Here is a 23431-nt window from a genome sequence, read left to right as displayed (position 1 = left end):
CACAGTTAAACCTCATAAAAATAATCAGTCCATAAACACATAGTGCTCTTTATTCACATATATACAGTTACTACATAAAATGAAAGTCTTTCTCCTGTTGTTCTAGACTTACGGTCATTCTATATTATGGGTAAAAAAAAATATGTATTTTTTTAGTAGGTTTTTGCATGTACTTTTATCTTTTTGTATGTGGATACAAGAATGATATATATAAACCACCCAAACATATTTTTTTCTTGGTTTTATACAAAGGTTGGGTTAGAAGATGACTGTAATCCCTAGTTTTTATTACTATATGTTTATACCATTTTTGGTTACAAGCTAGCTTTTTCTGGGGTTTCTGCAAATAATACAGACTTTTAAAAGTAGTTCCAAATTTATTTCTGGATGGGAATCATTTAATATCTGTATTTCTAATATTTTCAGTATGTCAGCTATCACACGATGTAAAAAGAAGGCTAAAAGGAGATAGGGCCTTCAAATGATTTCTTTTACTAACTTTCTGCTTTGTTTGCTAGGTTAAGTTCAACTCCAGAAATATTGCTAACATTTAGATCTTACACTTTTAAGACCAGGATTTCAGCAGGACCAGCACACACCTGTTAGATAAGTTCTGAAAGGGTAGTTTTGATATCCTGGTCTACGGCATAAGAATTGATCCTTGTACAAAGTGACAGGAAAGAGGCCAAAGCCTATGGAATGTAACATTGTTGTTATGTCAGCCTGTGTTTATCTGGATTATTTTTAAAGCTCTTTCTTTTAAACTTAAGCATATTGATTATATAATAAAACCAAAAACCAAAAACCAAAAATCCCAGGCCTATAAACTGCCATCCAGCATAGGAATATATTCCTTTTAGATCCAAATGCCGAGCACAAGAATCTCAAATCTGTTTGCCTGGCACTTTACAATCTTACCTGGAATCTGGTATCATAAAAAAAAAAAAAAAAAAAAAAAAGTGAAATTTATAGACATCCAGATTGGGCAAATCAGATGGTAAGTTCCAAAGCTGAAGACTTATTAGATAGAACTCCATTCCATGAGTTTACCAGTGTCATCGTCTGTTTCAGTGCTGATTTTAGCTGTAGATCACAAGTGAAAAGACATAAAGTCAATTGCTTTTTTTAATTTTTGTTTTATGCGTAGTTGTAATTTTCATCTTAAAAAAAAAAAATCCATAAGGAAAGTTAATCAGGTAATTAGCAGAAAAAACAATAGGCTGGGAGCTGCTTTACCGTCGATGCTGCCAGTGTTAGTTGACATAGAGGAGGGAACTTTGCTTTGTATTCCCCTTCCTTTCATCTCTATTGAATAGGGACTAATATTTCCAGCCTCAAGAAATGTTTCAGGAGTAATTACTGATAGATACTTAAGGGATATTATGAAGTTATCTATGTTCACATAAACAGACAGCGTAGGCCAGTAGATCCTGTGTATGTTTGTATTTTATTCTTTCTAAACCCATTAACAGTAACTTTTAAAACTAGAAAATATAATTAAAAGGATTAGGGTTTTTTGTATGATTATGCACTGGAAAATTATGGTTAAAATCAATGGTAAAAATTTACATTTTCTTGCTGTTCATAGAGTGGAACAGTATGGGTGTTTTCATTTGAATATGCTTTCCAGCAGCCTGTTTCTGATGGAGGAATTACCCTCTGTGGCATTACAAAGCAGAGTTTGTCCCTGTACCAACTTAGATGTGGGCCTTTCATCAGCAACCACCTATTTTCCTGATGTGAGCTGGCCAAAAAAATGTATTATTCATCTAGAAAGGCTCTTTGCCAGTATGGATAGCTTGGATTTCTTGGGCTAGTACTGCCCCTAGTGAAAGCACTGTTTGTTAGGTGAATTTTTTCTTTTTAAAAATACACTTAACCTTTTTTTTTAGCTGTTTGCACCAAGGTGAAAGACCAAGATATTGCTCAAGAAGAAATTATAATTAGACACAATCTAAGAGAGAAGGGGACTGTCTGGTTGGCATCAGTTGACCACTGACTATTAAAAGGGACACAGATTTGGCTTTTGTAGGCAGTCATGCTCGACCTGCATAAATTTCACAAACAGAATTTGCACGTATTTACACCTTACAAATTACTCTTTTTCAATTCAATTCAATCATAATATTCAACAAAAAAACCCCATCAGTAACTAATTCACTAGACAATTGTAACAGTGCTTTCCATTTCTGTTACATTTATCCTTGGCAAATACACAGATAGTGCTTTAATTACGAACTTATTCTATTCTTATTCTACAAGAATATTTTATTTTTGAGTATACTTTTTATAGGTTCCAGAAAAATTAACCATGTTAACTGTGTTAAGATGGCTGAGGATAAAGCTTCCCTTTGATAGTAGCACTTTCAAATTATCTTGAAAACAGCTTAACTGACAAACATATCTAATACCATATTAACATTTTTTTTTTTAAATTGGCAGTGTTATTAAGCTTTAAAATACTCTATCTCAATAGCTGTTCCAATTTGTTATTTCTGTTAGCTAAAAACTGTGAAAATAAGAACAGACAGATAGCTTTGTTGTTTCCAAAGTCTTATAGTTCTGTTTTAGTTTGTTTGAAAACTTAGCTGTTAAAATATGAAGTGTAAGCAGCTGAAAATATAATGTGCATTATAGCTCTTTGGTTGTGCAGATTCCTTCCGTATCAAAGCTGTTCATTTGATGGGGTAAAATGAAACTTCTGTCCCCAGTATTTTCTAATGTAATTAGCAATATAAATTATAATCTCTATGTTAGTATGACATAGCATCAGTAGGAGATATAATTAATTTATTATAAATTCTAAATTAAAAAAAAAAAAAAAGGAAAAAAATAAAAGAAAGCTCTTATTCAGATGGTCAGTTAAATAATTGTCATCCCTATTAAAGTCATTTGTGGACCCCCTAAGCAACTTAGACACTGAATGATCTTGCCATTATGTCAAAAAAGAAGAGCCAGGCCGTTTCTGGAACTGAAAAAACCCAGTTCATTACAAGAACATAAGGCAGACGTTTAAGAAAACTCTGCTTATCTCCTGGCAACAAGATCACCTTTAAATCTCCAATATCTGCTTAATTTTTATGATATGTGTCCACACAGCACATGCAAGGCTAAGAATTTTTCTTCTGATGTGCACAGAGGACACTTCCTATAAATAGAAGCTGGCTTCTGGACAGAGAGATTATATAAATATATATATATATATACACATACACACACATCTATATATAAATTTTTTTTATTATTCTCATTTTTAAAAATTATTTATTTAAATCTAAAGCAGCAAGCTGGGCTTTCAGTCTGTATCATCAAAAAGATTTTGTCCACTACTGCTTTCAGTCAGAAGTGCTGCACATAGCAGCTTCTCAGTAAATCAGGAAACTGCTTCATGTGTAGCCATTTCAGCATTATATTAGGCTAATATTTTCCTTCCCTAAAGACCCACTCTTACATAATGCCACTGAAAAAACGTCTCTTAAAACTGAAAGATACTTAAACTGTTTAGACAAATTTATGAGAGACATTCCTTCCTTTGAGCAGTAAGGGCTGGTGTCAGTGGAAGTTCTTTTTCTTGTGAGAGTTCTGCCTAGTTCTGGTTTATTTCCCTACCTTGCATTATAAAAAAAAATATATATATAAGCAGATCTGTACATCTCTATTCTGAATTGTTGGCGTGTAAGAAGACATTCTCTGAAAGCCATTTCTACTTCTAACAGTTGCATTTTCATCGAGGAAACTTTTGTTCCTGTCTCACTAAGTTTCTTTTCTTTGTTAGCTCAGGAGAAATTCGGTTCTGTATCAGAATATTCACCAAACACATTCGATCAACTACCTGGCATCCTGAAGTGCCAAATCTTCAGTATGGAGGAGAGAACATTACAGAAGATGTTCAACACAAAAAAACCTCAGACCAGAAAGCTTCTTCCTGGTTGTGTGAAGCCCAGATAAAGGTCCATATTATGAAACTCTGTAGCTTTTATGTACAAAGGTGCTCTTAATGAGGTTTTCAGGACACAGTAATCTAGGTGGATTGTGTGTCTGTGTTAAGGTAAAGAGCCAAAACTTCAGCAGAGGACCTGGATTCTTTCCCCAATTTTTTTCTCTAGAAGTGCTGCATAATTCATAAAAGACCATTTGAAAATTCCTCCTTTTGCTGTGAAACTTCACTGGTTACTATGAATCAGAAGTGAAAAGCATGGAGGGAAAACTTTATTATATATGTTATTTTATAATCAGTATACTATTTTCAGAAGCTTCCAAAAAAGTAACACTTGTCATTTGAGAGCTGCAGCTGTTAGTCTGTTGAGACATAGAGGGGATGGGGCATATATTGAATTATTCATGAAGGCTACTGCTATAGTTAACAGAAGTTCATCAGCTAATTCCCCAACTCCATTCTGAACTTTCTTTCCAACTCGGTCAGGCTGTAGGGATACAAGCTGTTACTTTTAATAATCATGCTAGTAGAAGTTTGCTATACTGCATATATCACACAAGCTTTCTCTTTTAATGTAGTTATTTGTTGTCGTTGGGGGCCAATAAGTGCTTAGTTTTGAATACTTTAATTCACAGATAATGTGAATAATTTGATGTGCTTTCAGGTTGTAATTAAATTGCTATTAAATGTATTAGAAAATGTATGTAATGATGGTTTGTAACCACGATTCAGTTTGATGAACCAAAACCCCTGACATTTTCATCACGTACATGTTTAATATTATTTTGTCATTTAATAGCACAAGGAGGTTTTGCATGCCTTTGCTCACAATACATTTTTCAATTTATAGGCAAACTCAACATGTGCAAAGGCAAAGAAATCTTAGTTTGCACAAGAGTGGGAAAATCAAGTATTTTATATTCCAAATGCTAAGCCTCATGCCCACATTAGCCAACGATTTAGTTGCACGGACTACCAGATTAATGACAGGAATAATTTGTGGTTCTTCAAAGGACTGCTGAAGTTCCAACTTAGTTTGTCAGACAGCAGCATCGTGTCATGAAGTGCATGCTCACAGTGGGTATTGCAGGAATGCTAAATATCAGAGACTCCATCCCAGTCTGAGTGATAAGGAGCTGTGTGCCTCTCACTCAGGGATTCCACAAGTCTGACTGTTTTCATACAGGCAAGATTGCCACCTACCCCTGCCTCAGCCACAGGGAGAGAGGACAGATCGTACCAGTGTGCATTTGTTATCTCTGGGAGACTGCTCTCTCTTTTTTTTTTTTCCACATGGCTACAGGCTGATTTGGGGGATTTGAGTGCAGCGGGAAATCACACTAAAAATTCTGACTTCCAGGTCATTCCCCGCTCCTCTGTGGAGATTTCTGCAGTGAATGAGATTGAAAAATGTCTCCTTAGTGGTGTGCTTGATGCAGACAGTGCCCTTATTTATCCTGTGATGACCTCATGGCAGCAGCACATGCCCTCTTGATGGAGAGGATTATTGTAATTCCCTCCTAGAAAGGCTTCCAGCAGCTCAGCTCTGTCACTTACAGCCTGTTCAGAATGCACTGACACACTCCCATCCTGTCCTGAGAAAATATGATCATCCTTCATGTACCTTAACTCCCTTACTTTGTCTGCTATGCAGTAGCTGTTTGATTTTAAAGTTTGCTCTCTTAGTTTTGAAATCCTTAATGGTTTAGATCCTGGCTATTTTCAAGAACTCCTCCACAAATATCATCTTGACAGATATCACCACCCCCATAGCACATTTTAGGAATCTCAGCATCACATCTTAGGTTGGCAAGTTATGTCCTTTGCTGTGATAGGCCTTCAGTTAAGGAACTCCTCCAGGAAATCTGTCTTGAACCATATATTCTTATCAGAAAATATTAAGATTAAATTTAAATTTTTGGCTAAGTGTTATTTTTCCACTATTATTTTTCAGCATAATTCCTATTAAAGCCTTATTTATTATGATTGCTCTCAATAATTCCTGTTTGAGTTGTTATTTCAAGTTTTTGTGTTTCTTTATTTGCAGACTAACCTAAACATGTTAGTGGTGTAGTTATTTATAGTGGCTTCTTAATGATGGGTTTCATGTTGCACGATAAGAGTACAAACTTGTCAACATAAAAATATGTCAATATAATGCTTACCAAATAGGACACATGGCTCAATATTATATTTAATATTTTTTAAAGCATTTCTATCTTTATTCTTTCTTACAAGGAATTATCCTCTTCTTGTTCCCATTGTGCAGCCTAAGTTAAGAGAGCTTCAGCTGTACAAAGCTTCAAATGGAAAAGAATCCTCATCTTTGTTCTCTTGTCTTGCTGTCTGTTTGTCTTCCTGCTTCGATTACTGTCCCTGTAATTATGGTGAGATGTCTACAGCTATGTTTATATGGTGCCTAATTTTCTTCACTGGTGATAAAGTAAGCCTGTGTTTAAAGAAGCTTAGACTACATGCCAAATGTTGATGGCTTCAATGAGGTGGATCATGGATATTCGTCAATTACTTCTTGCAGTACATAGGACTTTTCCTCTGTACCATGTCTGCATTTATAGAATAATAATTAATTGCATTTTTCAGACCTGAATTCAATCATGCAATCGTTTGGGACAGATTTTTACCAAATTTCTCTCCGTAGTTTCCATGCACTGATAGTACCACCTTTCCCCTGAATACAGTGTCTGTATTTAGATTCATGCAACTTGTATCCACCAGAGGTTTATGAACAGTACCAAGGATTTGCTTTTGCATCTCTGATGTACTCACTGATTTCAGATTCTCATTGGCTTGCTTCACCTATAGGGATGCAGGAACAATCTCTGTGATATTATTCATATTAACCAGTACATATGCACTTAATTTTAAGTACATGAACATCTCTGCAGCCTTCAGTGAATTATCCAAGTGTTTCAAATTAAGCCTATACATTCATGCTTGTGGGTTTGGGGCTACAAGCCATACAACTGCAGAGGCTTACACATTTCTTCAAGTTTACTATTTTTGGATGTTGTAGCAATGTCACAATTATTTTCGTAAAGAAAAACACCCCCCGTTAATCCTTCACTTGTCTGGTTGGTGTGATGATGTGCTTTTAATTTATTTTAAATCCAATGAACATTGAAGTGCTCCTTGGATGCAAGTTACTTATTGAAATTATCAGAATTCGGATAATTTTCTAGACTTCATGTAATACTATGAAGTGAAAGCTGGTCTTAGCGGAAAAAATAATAGTAAAAGTTGTTGGTGTTTTTTGTTTTTTTTTTTCTTCTTAAAACAAATTTTACAAATTCATTATTTCTGAAAAAAAATAAATAAAAAGAAGGAAGTAGAGGAAGTTGACATATATACCTGAAGCTAACTTCATTATATTTAGATCTTTCTAAATTTAACTTCAGTGCAAACTCCCTAGGTCAGCTAAATTGGTGATCTCCTGATGTGATTTTTTGTCTTTTTTATTTTTAGTTGTCTTCTGATGGATTGCAGTCAGTCAGTCAGAATGCAGAGGAACTTTTTTTAGCCCAAATAATTCTTGAAAAAATCCGAACGTATTGCATATTATTAAGCTGGGAATTTACCAATCCTCATTACTGGATAGTCTTCAGGGTAACTTACTCTTAATCATTAGGCCTTGAACCACAATCCCAGCAGAATGTGGTGTTTTTAATAGCGCTGGTTCCTAATAGCAAATCTTATTGTAGCATCGTGGAATACAGTGCATTCTTTTGCTTTATGATTTATTCTCCCTAGATACAAAACTGTAAAAGAGATGTGTTAATCTATTTTTATTCAAAGTACAGAAATAGCTCCTTTACAGTTCAAGGATTGGGTAACCAATATGAATATACCAGTCGGTCTTAGTCACGCTGTACCTAATGCTCACAGTAAGAATATTGATCAATTACAGGTACAGATACCAAACACATTTTATAGGTCACTGCTAAATAATACATTCTCCTGTTTCCGACTGTTTTCCTAAAGCACTTTTGCAAGTAAAAAGCATAAAATCGCTGCACTAAATAATAATGTTCTTCAATCCTGGTTGCAACTATGTGCCAGAAAAATACATAGAGCTGACTCAAAAATATCCTTAAAGAATGACAACATTTTATATGATTATATGATTTTTCCCTCTGGATTGGATACTTAGGACACTGTTCTTCAGGGATTTATGCCCTACATATGTCTGGGTTTATACAACTGAAAGAGAAGTGTGTCAGAATGCAACATGTACCTCTAAATTGAGGGAAATTTTTATTCACTTGCCTGTTTCTCAGCATGCAATTAGAAACAGGCTCTTAAGCTGTGCAGGAAAGAGAATCAAGGCAGCTTGGCTTGCTTGTCTGGCACTTACCAGTCCACAACTGATAACCCAGGCTGACCCTGACCTTGGCAGTCTTACCCAAGTAATCTTTGTTTAGGGATGAACTGTTCTTGAACAATTTCTCTAACATCTTAGACACACAACAAGTTTTCCCTTTAACAAAGGAATGAGTATTTTCTTTTTCCTCCTTATCTTTAACAAATGTATTTGAACAAGCTGCTGCCCAGGACCTTCAGTGCTCTTGTTTCTCATTTGATCTCAGTCTTTTTTGTAGTGCCCTGGGACTTGATTGAGTGGCATAAGTGAAGGTTATTTCTGGACTCTTTTTTTTTCTATCAGTAATTTTGACAAGTTCAGACGGTGTTGTTTAGTGGCCTAAAGCTGGAATATTGCTTCAGAATGAACAAGGTGGCATCAGGGACATATTTTTAGCCTATTGTCATAAGAAAAGCTAAAATCATTAACTTTTCCCCACCATTAAAGGGGGTGCACTGCTGCAAACAGACAAGGCAGAGGTATAAGGAGCAATGCCATGAGCATTACCCTGAGATAAGGCAGTCAGATGGAGGATAGTGGATGTCAGAGGACTTAACAAATCTGAGCTCTTCTGTTACTTAAATTACGGTGTGTTTGGTTCTAATGAAAGCTTCATCTCTTCAGAACGTTTCATAAAATGTTCTTTTACACTGTAGTTATCCTTTAAAAATATATGTGAGAGTTGGAGCATTGTTACACATTTTCAAAGTAATCCTTTTCTCTTCCATTTTATGTTACTAATGCATTTCTGCTTTACGGACTGCAAAAGGGAAGTAAGATAGATGTGTCTGACCTGACAAAAAGTCAAAAAGCCAGGTCAGAGACTCCAAGCTACAATACAATCAAGGGAACCTGCTTCTTAATCGTAGATAAAATCATTGCTAAGCAGGAAGAGATTAAACATAAACTGAACTAGATTGTATTTTCTGAAGGGCTGTGCTGCAGCAAATCTTTAAAAATCACTTTAGATTTACTCAAGAGAGAAAAGGGAAAAAAAAAACCCAATGGATTTTCAGTTATAGGCAATATACAGTTATTCTCAAAATGCAAAGTAGGAATCTTTTCAGTGTTATTTAGTTGGCAGAAGAGAAGGAGAATGTAGAACTGAATTACTTATCATTACTTATTATCCCGTGAAGGGAAGAATTAAGAGGAGTCACAGCCCACTGCAACAGGTGCACAGCACTGCTGATATGAACCACCACTTCTATGCAATGCACATATTTACCCTTCACACTTTTTGGTTTCATAATTTACATGATGTGTAATCCAACGGCGCATATATAAACCCCACAGCCACGACAGTGGGCCTGTGTTCTGCAGTAAAACATAAAAAGTCATTCAGTTAGTCAAAACAATGTGACAGATTATGTTAAAATTAATTCTGCAGTTCACAGAGGACAAAAGTTTATAAAGCTTAAAAAAAGAAAAAAATCAGCCTCTCATTAGATATTGATTAAAAGATATGTAATTACTAGCTAATGATCTTAATGAATTGAGAATATTGTATCATATTTTTCACAAGGTGATATTCTCTCAGGGAGATTAAGCCCAGATGATACCCTGCTTAGACCTCTATGTTTTACTCTACTACAAACTAGTTTTTACTCTGTTCAGAGGGAAACTCCTTGCATTTCAGATGAAATTTATCCAAAATATGGGGGGATAAACCCCATAAAATATAAGTAAATAAGTTAATATATTCTTCCATGCAGATTTAACAGCAAACAGGAATGCATAACATCCTTCATAAATTTAACAATAAATTATTTCATTTGACTGAATCTTGCCGTCTGCACCTTAGAAAATGTAAGATTGATTTGTTTAATTATAGGCTACAATTTCAGGCTAGAGAACTATCTTGTTGCTGGTAGCAACATTAAACAATCTCCTCCAAGTCAGTGCTGGCATTTGACAAAAGTGGACTGAGAGTCAGCCTTGGAAAGAAGATTTGCCCTTGAGACTGTTGTAGACAGAATGCTGAGAAATTAAAGATTTTGCTGCAGCACCACCTTTATCTTGTTCGACTACTTTTGATCTGTTTGGGTTTTTTGTGTGTTGTTTTTTTTTAATTAATTTGACAGACCATTTGATTTGATCAGATAGAGGGAATTAATGTGCTAAAATGCAGTCTGCTTTAAAATTTGAGGGTTTTTCTTTCTTAATTATAGTTCAATGGACGATCTATATGGTGGTGCATATGGTATAATTTTTCCTGAGATTAGTCTCAGCTGATGTCAGTGCCCATACCCACTGAAAGTTATTATTTCTGTCTGATGTGTGCCTCCCAGGAATGCTGAATTACAAGTGTAACCTATGGCATTTGTGAGCTCCTTCTACCCTTTTAGTCCAATTCCAGGCAGAATTTGCCCGCATCCAAAGCTGGTGGTGTCATCTGTTTTTGTGGCAGACATTTAAACACAAAGTAAGTGCTTGACATCTTGTCAGATTTTTTTGGACTGATTTTAGGCTAAAAGCACTGCCTATCCGGAACTTAAGGAGCCTGTCAGAATTGCTGATGGCCATCATTCTTCCTTGTCTAGACTTAGTTTGTTATGTTCTCTGCCCATTTCTGTGTCCACGTGTTCCCTCATGTACAGTTCCTTCATGTGACACACAATAAGAAGGAACAAGTAATTATTTTGTGGTTTTCTTATTTTCTTTTTATCTTCGTATTCAAATCAACAAGGCTAAATGCTATTATTACTTGCATTATTCCAGTAAAGCAAGCAAGAAATTTTAATACCCTTAGAAGTTTACCTAACTTCAGTAAGTAGCAGTTTGTTAGTTTATTTGTTAGAACAAATAAAATTTGTTCTATTATTTTCAAATTATAGCCTTTGTAGGCAATTATGTTTCCAGACATGAGAATCTTGTCTTGTTTAATCAGATGGACCTGAATCACCACATCCTCCATCACTGACAAGAGAATAAAAATTATGCACCAAGAATAGCTATACTGTATGTTACAAAATAGTGTTATGTAACATTATATACCTGTTTTAAGAATTTCTTAGAGGAAGAATTTTAATAGAGATGGTTTCTTACTTAGCAGGCATTTTGATATCTCCATCTCAAAAGAGCATAAAGAATTGGATTTCATCTGTGAAACCTAAACAACTCGTTAGTATATAAAATATTTATTTACAGTACATAAAAATCCATTTTGAGGAGATTTCTTCCTATCTACCCACATGGGATTTTTGGGGTGGGCAACTTTCTGTTCTGTCTTTTGCATGATGCCAAGCCAGCAGTGTAGAGTGGACTTTCATGTTCTTTGTGTGTGCTTCTTGTTAAGGCATTCTTAAATTACTAAGAAAATGTTTTTATGAGTAGTAGAGTTGGTTGTCTCATGCAAAATTGCAATTCTTGGTAAATTTTGTTGATACCATTTACTAGTCACATCATACCTCCCCTCATCTCCATGTTCTGCTACAGGAAGTTGGCCCTTCTAACCATTTTCTACCAAACACTGAGGTTTGACATTTGCAGGTTGTCTTCATTAATCTCTATTAATTTGAAAAGAGGTGTTTAATTTTTTTTACTCCTCTCTGTATCACTTTTATGGAAAGGATGGTAAGAGGGAAAGGCTTCATTAATTTCAGATATCACGAAATTACTGTAAATAAAATTTATTTTTCATTGCATAGTATCAAATAGTCCTCCACACAACCCAGTGAAGGCAAAAAAGCAGGGAATGTGATTGCTGACCCTTCTAACAAGACAAAACAACTCTAAATCTGTCTGAACTAAAAAAAAAAATGTTTTCATCAACCGCACTAGAATTTATATGGGCAGCACAATGATCTAGGATGGAATTTAGCCAGGATTTTAGATATAATTCATTCTGCAGTGATTGTTATGAAATTGTTAGCAGTGTCAGTGATCAAGATCTTAGTTTTGCAATTCATTGGTAACACAGGGGTTTTTTGCAAAGGGCCTTCAAAACACCATTGATTCAAATCTCTCTAACTTTGTGTGTTGCCTTCACATTTGGAGATCTTTTGTTAGTTTCAATTAAATACATAAAACTCAGTAAGGTCAGTAATAGCCTGCTCTTCCAGTTATGACTGAGGGCCCATTATTCTACCTGTTGCTTTTTCCACCACAGAAGCTTATAGGAAGGGACTGACCCTGTCCTAGAGAATTTGCAGTACATAAATCCAACCCAGGTTGATCCTGATCAGCTTGTGAGAATCAACAGGATCACAGCACATGCTGGTTTGACTGCAGCGACTCGGGGAAGTGTCTCTTTCACTAACCAGGGTAACCATATGCCAGACAGGTTAAGAGTAGCTGACACCTCTTTAATTGAAGGTGACAAGTCTTTAAAAAGATGACCACCTAAGCTCACCCCCTTCTGTGGCAGAAGAGCATGACACTGAGCAAACAGTGGCAAATATTGCTACTCTGCTGCACTTTAGGTATCAACCTTGATCTGGAATGTGTTTTTTTCTGTGTCAGGTACAATGCCTGGTTAATTTTGAAGGAATCAGGTAGTGTCAGATTCCCTATTCCTGCTGCTCTTCTGCTTTTTTGCTAGACAAGACAGGTTGAGCAGAGTGGCCTGTGGTCGTAAAGCATCCTTCTAACACCTGCCTGCCGTGGGCATGATACTGAATGCCATGGTCTGCATACTTTTTGACTGCTGAAAGGAAACAAGTGATGCACTGGCTTATCCAAAATAGCAAAAAAATATAGGGTGCCTCCATTCCCTTTTTTTTTTTTTTAAACAGACATGATAAGTTACTGTAAGACTGCAAGTTAACAATCTGCAAACACCTGAATCCAAACCACAATTTTTCACATGTGCCTTGCCAGTGGTTCTTTCTACATAACCATGGAGTAGTGGGGTTTCCAGAAAAAAAGCTTGTGTAGATTTTCTACAGGCACTGTTTATCTGTGTAAGAGTTTTCAAGCAGGAGCTACAGGCAATTGACGCCTGGCTCTCATCTGAAGAAACTGCTCTGGAAACTGGAACAAATTATCTGGGAATCTAACATCAAAGGTCCAGCAGACAACAAAATAAATTTTAAAATAAAGATTTTGGCCTAAAAAACAGCCCCCAAACTACACTAAACTTAAAACCCAGCAAGAGAATTGCTTCCATCTACCAGAGCCAAGAAAAAAATGACGACTGAGCATCAAGCTCCTCTAGCATGGGCTATAAATCAGTTCATTCTTGCTTCAGTCTGCTGGTGTTGAAAAGTAAATCCATGAGCTGGTATGGGAAAATATTGGATGCTTAAAATGACTTGAAATGATCCCTTTGAGTTTTTCGTAACTTAGAAATTTTAACAGCAAAAGCTGTGGTTGTAGTTAAAGTTCTTAATTTATTTTTTAACATATTCAGCGTATTCTGTAGCTGTTTCATGCAAAAATAGCAAAATGAAGCCTCAGTGGTCATATCTAGGTAATCTACCAGACTAATATCTTTATTTTCACACGGCCAGTAGAGAGTCACGAGGATGATGATGATGATGATCTCTGAGGTCCCTTCCAACCCGGCTAATTCTATGATTCTATGATTCTATGACTATGATGATGTTGTTGTTGTGATTGTTATTGTTTACTTTGAAAGTCTTATGCTTCATTTTTATGAAGTTTTGTTACTATATAACACTGCTGCGACCAACGAGGATTTAGAGCTTTCCACAATGCTGGTAACTCATCTCTCCTCTCCAGAACCAACCAGTGGATTCATGAGAGAGCCTGAGAAGCATCAACAAATTTTTCTTTATTCAAAGAGGGTAATGCCACAGAGGTAAGCTCATACAGAGTTTGCAGCTTTGATACCAGAGTGTTCTTGGACATTTAATACATTATCCTCAACTTTTTTACAAATTCTCAGTGCTAATATTGTTAAGTTAAATAGGAAAATTTCCACTACCTTCCATATGCATGAAAGTAATAGGTAAGAGGGATATTTCCAGAAACTCTGTTTCCAAGCTCTACAATCCAATTTAAAAATTATTGTAAAACATACCTATAACATATTTAATTACATTATGACATTCTGTCAACATTTCCATTTAGTAGAAGCCATTACTGACTCAGGTGGGTTTCAATTCTGCAGCAGAACATGGATAAACAGCAGAATGAACATTTTTAAAGTATTTTATCAAGCATAATTTGTTAAATCTGTCATAAAAAAATAAAAGAATGCTGAAGATTTCTTAGACATACTGTCATAAGTAAACAGGAGATCAATTTGATAATTATGCATGGAAAATATGTTGCTTGATAGCAGCAGACTGATACTTGTCAGTTAAGCTTGATCTAATTGTAAAATTATCTGATTTTACCTATGAACAGAGGAAATTTAGGTTTGTAGAACAGCAAATCACTCTGGCACATTATTTCCTTATGGTGAAGAATTTGCTTTTAATTATTCAACTTTTACTGTTAACAGAATTTTTGAAATCAAATTTATTATCTGGATTGAAAAATAAATTTGAATATGGCTTAGCAAGGACATGAAATTTTATTCTTAAAAAAAAAGTATGGAAAAAAAATAGTTCTCAGCTAATTCTTGTTTATTGTATCATTTGTTATGTACTTCTTGTTTTGAATCTTGAATTTTATTATTCCCATCATTGTCTCTGGGGCCAAAAGTGGATTTTCTGTAACATACATAACAATATAGTTGATATAGAATGGATTTTGTCCAGTTTTTTGTCCATTCGTTGCAAAATAGAAATTAATCTCCTTAGCTTGAGGCTGCATAGTTTACTGTCATTAGTTGGGGACAGTCAAAGACATGTTAAGTTTCAATAGTAGAGAAGCCTTGGGATTTTCATCTGTTTCTGAGATCTTAATCAAAAATGTTACTGATTGCTTGGGAATCAATGAACATACTCCTGAGGAAAAAAAAAAAAAAAAAAAGGCAGAATAACCTTAACATTATTCACAGTGTTTTGTTAGAAGGGACAATGATTCATAGTTGTTATTTTTTTAAATCTTACTATAATATGATGAAGAATATTGAAGAATATTAGGAATGAATTTTTGCTCCATATAAACACGTCAAATGTGTTCACTACTTTTGATTTTTTGAGGCAGTCTTAAACACATGAGTATCTTTAAACACTTCAGAATTTTCCTTTTGACCTCTTGGTATATAAAGCTTTAGCATATTCAAAAGTTTGTGCCTCTTCCGGGCTTTTGAAGCCATAGCTTTAAAGTTAACATACTTCATTACCAGTACAATAAAACTTGTTTAAGCAAATTAACTTTGTGGTGGAGACACAAACTGTAGCCTCTAGGGTTAGTGGAAACAGCATTTTTAAATCACTGACAGACTTTAAAGGGGAGGAAAGACTCTTAAAACCCATCACATTCCACCGTGGGAGAATTTTTTCTCCATTATATTCTCTATGAGTACAGTTTAAAATTTGTCCCTGCTTTTATCCCATCAACATAAAATTGTATTGGGCTAAACAGGAGTTAAAGCATTTTAAAAATACATTCACCAATGTCTAGTCAGACTACAGAGTTTCAAAACTTTATTTTACTTGGGTCTCTTTCAAAGAGAAAAGAGGAAGCACTTCCTTTTACAACACGATGTCAAGACAAGGACACACACACACACACACACACACACAAACCAAGCACTATTGAAATCACCTCAGAGTTTACTGACTGGCAAGTAAGATCCTAAATCATAGCAGGAAAAAAATGCATTAAAAATATATAGCAGAGCTTAATCATGCAGCGTTTCAGTAACTAAAATATTTTTGTGCAAAAATATAAGGAACAAAGAGTATTGTTCAGAATAAAAATCGCGGCAGGGGTTCTGTGTTAATAAATCAAGAGGGTTCATTTCCCACCCCTGTATGTGGGAAAACTATTTTTAATCTATGCATTTATTCAAAAGGATGGTTTCAGTCTCAATTCAGATTGCATTTTCACCAGTGCAAACGTGAAATAATGGAACTGGCTGCAGGATGGTTTTACTCACAGCCGTACGTTTGAGTAGTTAGGATCACAGCACTGGCCCTGGGGCTATGGTGCACGGTTTTACAGTACTGTATTTTTTTGTAGCAATGAGGAAGGACATGCTGTGTTTTCAGAGGGATGTCTTTACAACAGAGTCCATCAATGAAGGCCACCTCACTTGCAGGTCTGTCTTTTAAAAGAGCACTAAAACAAAATAACTCTTGTATTTTGGCAAGAGTCGTAACTATTAACACAGGGCATCAGCTAGAATAGTTAATAGTGCTTTAGTACCCAGATCTCCCTTAAGCTTAACTCCAAACCTGGAGGAAATACTATAATTAGGGGCAGGGTTGGTTTTTTTTTGTTTTTTTCCTGTATTTTTTTTTTTTAAATACAGTATCCGTTATCAATGTAAACATTCAGGAACCCAGACTGATATTTCTTTTTAAAATGCATAATTTTGATTTGTGACAGCTGCATTGGAACTTTAATCATATATTATCTTTATGGGAGCCTTTTCTAACATATGTTAATTGGCTGTTTTCTGTGACAAATTATGAGCTCTTACTTTGATGAGGTTCAATTGCAATCATGTTGGAGTTGAGTATGTAGAGTTTCCAGCCCCACTACAAACATCTGCACGTCACTGCAGTGCTGAGTAATGGCAGGATCTGAGTCGATCTGATTTCTGTACAAATTTTTTTTTTCCACAGGATATTTTCGGGTCTTTGCACTAAATCTGTTACAGGGACTGCTGTTTTTAGCAAAAGAATGATCTAAATTAACATCTTGTTTGGGATTATCAGAATACGGTGAGAAATAATTTGCAGCACACTGAAATCAATTTTAATCTTCAGAAATGTCAGTGCACTATTAAAAATTATCTTTCAACTGTTATTGCGTGTTACAGTGCAAATTTACTGGAGTCATATAGCATTTCAGGGACTAAAACCATTGCCTGCCTTTCGATGTAAATATTTTTAAAATTTCTAAATGCAATATTTGCAAATTCTTTGAAAATAAATTTATTTTACTCTTTAAGAAGTGCTTGACATCACTTTAAGTTTTTACAAATCATGTTTCCCAGCTGGACAGGAAGTGTGTTTAATTATGTTTTACATAAACCTGCACATCTCTGGGTAGTAAAGAAAATGCTGCACTGAAATTTAATTTCTTTCTTTTTCCATGCTTAAAGGAATATCATTCTCTACAATTGTTCAGTACATAAATTAAAGAAACACAGAAAATATTCACCACAGTGGAATCAGTATTGCTTTGAGTTTTTTTCACTGGTTATTTACTCTCTTGGTGATAATTGTGTACATATTTTATTTTGTACAGCAATTCATTGGAAACATTGAGATAGAAAATGCATGCTGTATTTTACTGTATTATTGCACTACTTGGGATGAATGTGCAGAAATTCAAAATCTTACATATTTTAATATAGAAAGAGCAGCCTGGTCATAAAATGGATGGAGCATCATCTTTTCAAAAACTGTGTCAAACAACATCAATTACATTGCAATTAATTTAGCAGAACACCACACAGCTCAGCCTTGACCTAAACCAAATGGCAGTAGATAAATCTGTCCCATTTGTTCTTCAGAGAAAAGATGGGGGTTAAATTTCCTGGCAGGTGTTAGAGTTTAGAATAAGAAGAGCCAGATGTGTATGGAAGCCACTTCAGTCTCATGAGGCTGGTTTTAATTCAGCTATTTCCCTGGAGTACCACACAATCAATGAGTTGCAAATCCTGGGGCTACCTGCCTTTACATGAAATTATGGGAACATTTCTTCACAGCCTACTACTGAACATGTGTGGAAAAAACTAGAGCAGAAATTAAAGGCAAAAAAACGTTAACCTCAGAAGTTACACGTGTCACTTTTCTGTGAATTTTTGAAATGAAGGGATGATAACCAGGTAGGAATTCTTAAAGAAGAGATGCATGAGTGTAAGGAGGGTTGTAAGCAGTGCAAAACTCGTACCATGGATGTTTAATATATTTCTCTAATCACTGCTCGTTGTAGGGAGTGTTTTAAAAGTAAGGATATGTAGGTCATGTGCAGCACATTGAAAGGCATTAGAGCTGGGTGAACTGATTCAGGGAGAGGTTTCAAAATTATGATTTTGAGGATGTGTTCGTAAATGTAAACTGATGCATTGTATCTCGAATTAGTCTACACAATAGCATTCAATTCCACTTGATAAGATGATCTTAGTTGGCTTTAAGAAAATAAAGCAAGGTAAAGGAAGATGTACAAGTGAAACAGAGGGCTTGGCACTTTATTGGATTTTGAGGCCTGTGAGCCATGTGTCTTAATTGGGGCCAGTTGGGATCATTTAATAATTGCTGTCAGAAGATCAAATTTAATTCTCTTTATAAAAAGACCACAGTGGGATAGAGTTAAACAAATTGTCAGCTGAGGTTTCAAATGAACGAAGCTTTAATTAGGTTGATTAGGATGCTGTAAGAGAGAGAGGGTAAGAAACAGGAAATTGATGAATCTGCTGTGTACCATGTTGGACCTTATATGACAGTACTGTCAAATATCTTTATTTGAAGAAGGCACACATTTGCATGAAGGGCTGTAGTGCAAGAACATATGTATATGAATACTTTACATATATAAGTTAATTATAATTTTCTTAAGTCAGTGATTTTAGGCACAGATTTAATATTTTTATGAGTGTAATCTTGCCTTTAACATTACTTTCATACATTTCTAATTTTCTAAATTATCCTTTTTATATGTTTGCATACTCACTGACTATGCCAGATGAGAATTATAGTTTATTTACTGAAATCCCTCAGAATTTCTCTGTTGTATAATGAATATTCACTGTACTCCAAACATTTGCGTGAACAAATCCTCAGATTTCCCAGTTTTCCAAGAGAGAAACCGAGTCAAAAATGATGGTGGCATAAAATATTTTTAGCAGAAAAAGTCCCTGATCTCTACCATGTTTGCATCCAGGCGATATCTTTGCACTATGCTACTGTCTGTTTCTAAGAATATTTTTTGTCAGAAATCACCTTGCATATCGATGGAGCTTGAAAAGTGCCATTTCTGAGGAAACTTAATGTGCATCAAGGCCGCAAAAAAGATTTAGCTAATGTATCTTTGTATTGATTATGTTTTGTTTTCTCAGCATGCTTCTAGGACAATAATAAGATGAACAATGCTGGCAATGATCCGTTTAGGAAAAAAAATACTCATTCAAGATAGATCGGAGACTGTCAAGAAAATTGCACTGTATTTCCCTCTGCAAATTAAGCACATTTTATATGTCTGGTTTCTTCTGATGTTTGCCAAGGATGTTGACTTTCTGCATTGGCTACTGCCAAATGCAATGTGTTTTTTATGTCTAAGGAATAAAATAAATCCAGCTGCCTGTGCTAATGGAGTGGTTACAGCTGAGGTTCCGTAGGCAGGGTGTGATGCTCTCTTGTGGCTTTTGTAGTTGTAGACAGTGGTAGGTGCACCTCTGTGGTAAACACCTGTTTTTGTGGAAATTTTGCTTTTACAGTTCTTGAGGTAAGAGCTGTTAAACTCCAATTCTGTGAAAACTTAGAAGAACAAAATCTTTATGTGGAAAGTATGAATTGTTACCTAATATAATTTCCAATAACAGCATGCTGAGTTAGATTGGGCTATTTATGTCTTTGTAACTGACTTTGTAAAGACAGATCTTCAGTATCTGAAGTGCAGCTCTTTTAGTTCTTTATCCTATCAAAGCATAGCTCCTCAGTGTGCTGTAGATCCTATGTTTCTCCATCTCTTGCTCTCTGTCCACGTGAATATTGTTAATATAAATATATCTATTGCTTGTCCCTTTTCTGCACCATGAAGGATTAAAAAAGGAAGAAAAAAAAGAAAAAAAAGAAAAAAGAAAATCTGTAGAATATCCCACTAAGCCAGAACAACAGAAAATGCTTTCCCTAACAGGCAACATAAGTCAGTTATTTCAGGCACCTCACCCATTTCTTCTCTCATGAGGCATCTTTTTTTGTTTTCTCCCTCATACCAAATTCCAGGTTATCTTTCCTTATAGTTATGTCTGTTTAAAAATTTTTCCATGTTTAAAACCAGTGAGAATCCAGTTTGGGTCTTCCTGCAAACAGAGATGCCTCCTGTCAAGACACAGCCAGGAGTCTACAAGTAGAAGTAGCTTCAGTAAACGAGTGATCTTGTGCTGCAGCAAGAAGATAGGGGCATCTACTCTTATTTCCATTTTTCTAGCATCCTGAAAATGCAAAATTCTAGACATGAGGCAACAAACAATATCCATGAAAGGTTTATTTCCTGTCATGTGGAATAGAAGAGGTATCGTATCTTTGTAATCACAAGATACGTTTTCCATTGCTACACTACTGCCATATTTTTCTTTTTTACCTTTTTTTTTGAACAGATGTATTCTGAGTTCTGAGCTCATATATTTCTGCTTAAATTGTGTGTATTTTGTATGTTTAAAAGCAGCAACTTGTTCTAATTTATGAGCTTTGCCATTAGTAAAAGACATGTACTTCACAGACAGAGTTCCTCACTCTTACTTGAAATGCAGGTGTTTTCATTTTTTAATAGCCTTATTATGTACCTGACACACATTTCATCTCCTTTTGTCCTTGGAAAAAAATGTTTGAGTGGGATTGGAAGCACTAACATAGACTTTTCAGCTGTCATGGTCATTGGGAAGACTGATATATTTCCTCTCTTTTTTTTTTTCTTCCTTCTCATTTTAAGCCTGCAGCTGTCTGTGGGCAAGGAGTTGAGTTCAGGGAGTGTCATACTTTTTATACTCATATTTATTGTGTTAACTTTTACACAGAATGAATGAGCAGTTAGCAGCTCAGGAGCTCTCCACCATGTTGTGTATTCTACTTTACATTTAAGAACTATATTTAATTCTTTATATTTCTGGAAAGGCCAGGTGTTAAAGGGGAAAATCTGTGTTTCTTGAACTGGGCATAAGAGAGAAAACCAGAACATCTCTATCTAATCATTCCTCTATAAGAAATTGATTGCATGATGAAAAATGTGATTACTTTAGGAAACTAATAAAGGTACTCAAATATGAAATTTCTGTGTTTAGATCTATGTTCTAGGAAAACCAACTGTGTGTTTCTGTGGTATTAAAAAAGAAAAAAGACAAATTTTGAGTAGACTGAGGATATGAAGAAGGGCTTGTATACCATAAAATCAATTTATTTATCCAACTCAATCTGTATTAGAGACTAATTCTGCTTACAAAGCTTATCTAACTCCTTTTTCAGTAGTACTGATGGATCTGTTCTCATATTTGCATCTGTACAAAGGAGTGGCCACATAAAAATCAGTGGCATTCCCTGTATTCAAAATCATATCTGCCCAAGACTCAGTCCATCATTGGCAAGTCGTTGATTGCAGTGGACTGGTTGCATCATGCCTGGTAATTGATTGATTGATAGATTGACAAACAGACAGATAGACAGAGACATAGAGACACAGATATAGATAGGTAGATAGATAGATGCATAGATATATAGTTGTCTGAGGCATTAGTCAATCCATAGAGAATCTAATTTTTTAAACCAGAATAGGACAACAGCAAACTGCTAGTGATTTTACTTGAGAGACTGGCACATAAAGCCTCAATGGATCTTTGAAGACTTGTTCAGATTTTGAGGAATTTCTGTGTCTCAGGGACAAAATTCTTGCACTTTTGATTGCTTCATTTCTCTGGTGGGAAGCTGAGCAATGTTAGGAGATATGTTTAAGAGATATTTCTCCCTTTTGGCTTGAGTAGCTAGCCAAAATCAGGGTATTATAGGTTGTTTCCATTAGGAGAAAGTGAAAAGTAACACAAATATTTTATTGATGTTGTTTTTTACGAAGATTTCTTATCTCTAAATGCAGCAAAATTCAAGAATTTATGTCAGAAATCACAAGCCTTCATAAAATGATACCTAGCAAAATTCTTTGCTGTCTTTTGTTCAAGTATCCAGGTCATCACAGAAGTTATTTTTACCAGTAGTAAGCCTACCCCTTCTACCTCCTTTCATCTTCCATCCATTACTCAAATTACTCTTAAAATGGTAACACCAGGAGCAACACTTCCCATCCAGAAAAAATGTTATACCATGGTAACATAGTTATACAGTTTCCCTGTAATGATTTTTTTCCATCACTAACCCAAAATGGTTTTACTTTTATTTAGGCTTTACTGTGACAGTTCTTGCCATTTTGGTCAAATTGGAAAGGATTCTGCTTTTTAACCCCTTCACAATAATTCTCTAGACTATGTTGTCCATCAGAGGAACATGTTTTCTTTTAATGAGCAACTTATTTACATCTCAGTTTTGATTCTCTTCATTCAGTTATGTTGGGAACAGTTACGTTCCCAGTTTTAAGGTACTTTCATCCTCACGTTTTCCCATATTTTATCTCCTTAAGTGAAACTTCTTACTTTGCAGCTTAGTCTGTGAACCACAGTTCTTACTCATTTATGTGCTCACGCCAAAAAATTCCTGTTTCTTAAAGCTCTTTTCTTTAAAAACTTTCTGAAAAGTTTCATTTGCAAATATGTACGATACTGCTTTCCAAAATATGATTACTAGGTTCCTGCACACCAAATCTTTGTTCCTCCTCACAGAGGTGAAGTGGTGGTGCAGCACAAGCCTAGACTATCAGAACTCAGCTTGTGTTTTTAATTATAGATGGGAATGATTACAGTGCCCTTTGAATGAGAAAAGGAAGGATCTTGGGTCAGTTTATAAAATTCCTCTGAAGCTTGTTGGATGAAGGAGACCAGGTCTATGTAGAGTTGAACAAGTCCATCTGTCTTACTTCTTCTCCATCTACTCTGTTTGTTCAAGACTCATCATTGACCATAGTTCAGACACTACTGTCCCCAGCTTCCTTGTGTAAGTGCATGTGCCAAGCTTGCTTGCATTTCTGCAGTTCAGAAAATTATAAGCCGAAAGTAATCAAAAAGTCTTTTCTGGTAACCAATAAACCTTTTGAGAATCAATCCTTACCTTCTTCAAAAGAGAACAATCTAAAATTGTCTTCCACTGTTACTGCCATTACCGAGCATTTGTGCATGAGTTCAGACTGTGATTTAATATTGTGGTACATAGCTTTTCCCAATAATACCTGGATTTGTCCTCTGATTCTTAAAAGCCATTGTGGGGATT

General features: G+C 35.3%; 1 protein-coding gene across 17 annotated transcripts in view; it reads left to right on the top strand.

The window, feature by feature from the left end:
* The window catches only part of MEF2C (myocyte enhancer factor 2C), a 132896-nt gene that overhangs the window by 29152 nt on the left and 80313 nt on the right, over nucleotides 1–23431 (top strand). The window contains exon 3 of one of the 17 annotated variants that reach the window (XM_030467302.1): nucleotides 14001–14079. The exons of the other annotated variants lie outside the window; for them this stretch is intronic. The gene's annotated coding sequence lies outside the window, so the exon portion shown is untranslated. The remainder of the gene's footprint in view (nucleotides 1–14000; nucleotides 14080–23431) is intronic. 17 annotated transcript variants of the gene reach the window in all.

Source organism: Calypte anna, chromosome Z, assembly GCF_003957555.1.
Source record: "Calypte anna isolate BGI_N300 chromosome Z, bCalAnn1_v1.p, whole genome shotgun sequence".
NCBI lineage: Eukaryota > Metazoa > Chordata > Aves > Apodiformes > Trochilidae > Calypte > Calypte anna.
The sequence above is the reverse complement of the archived record's forward strand: the minus strand, read 5'-3'. Positions and strand labels throughout refer to the sequence as shown.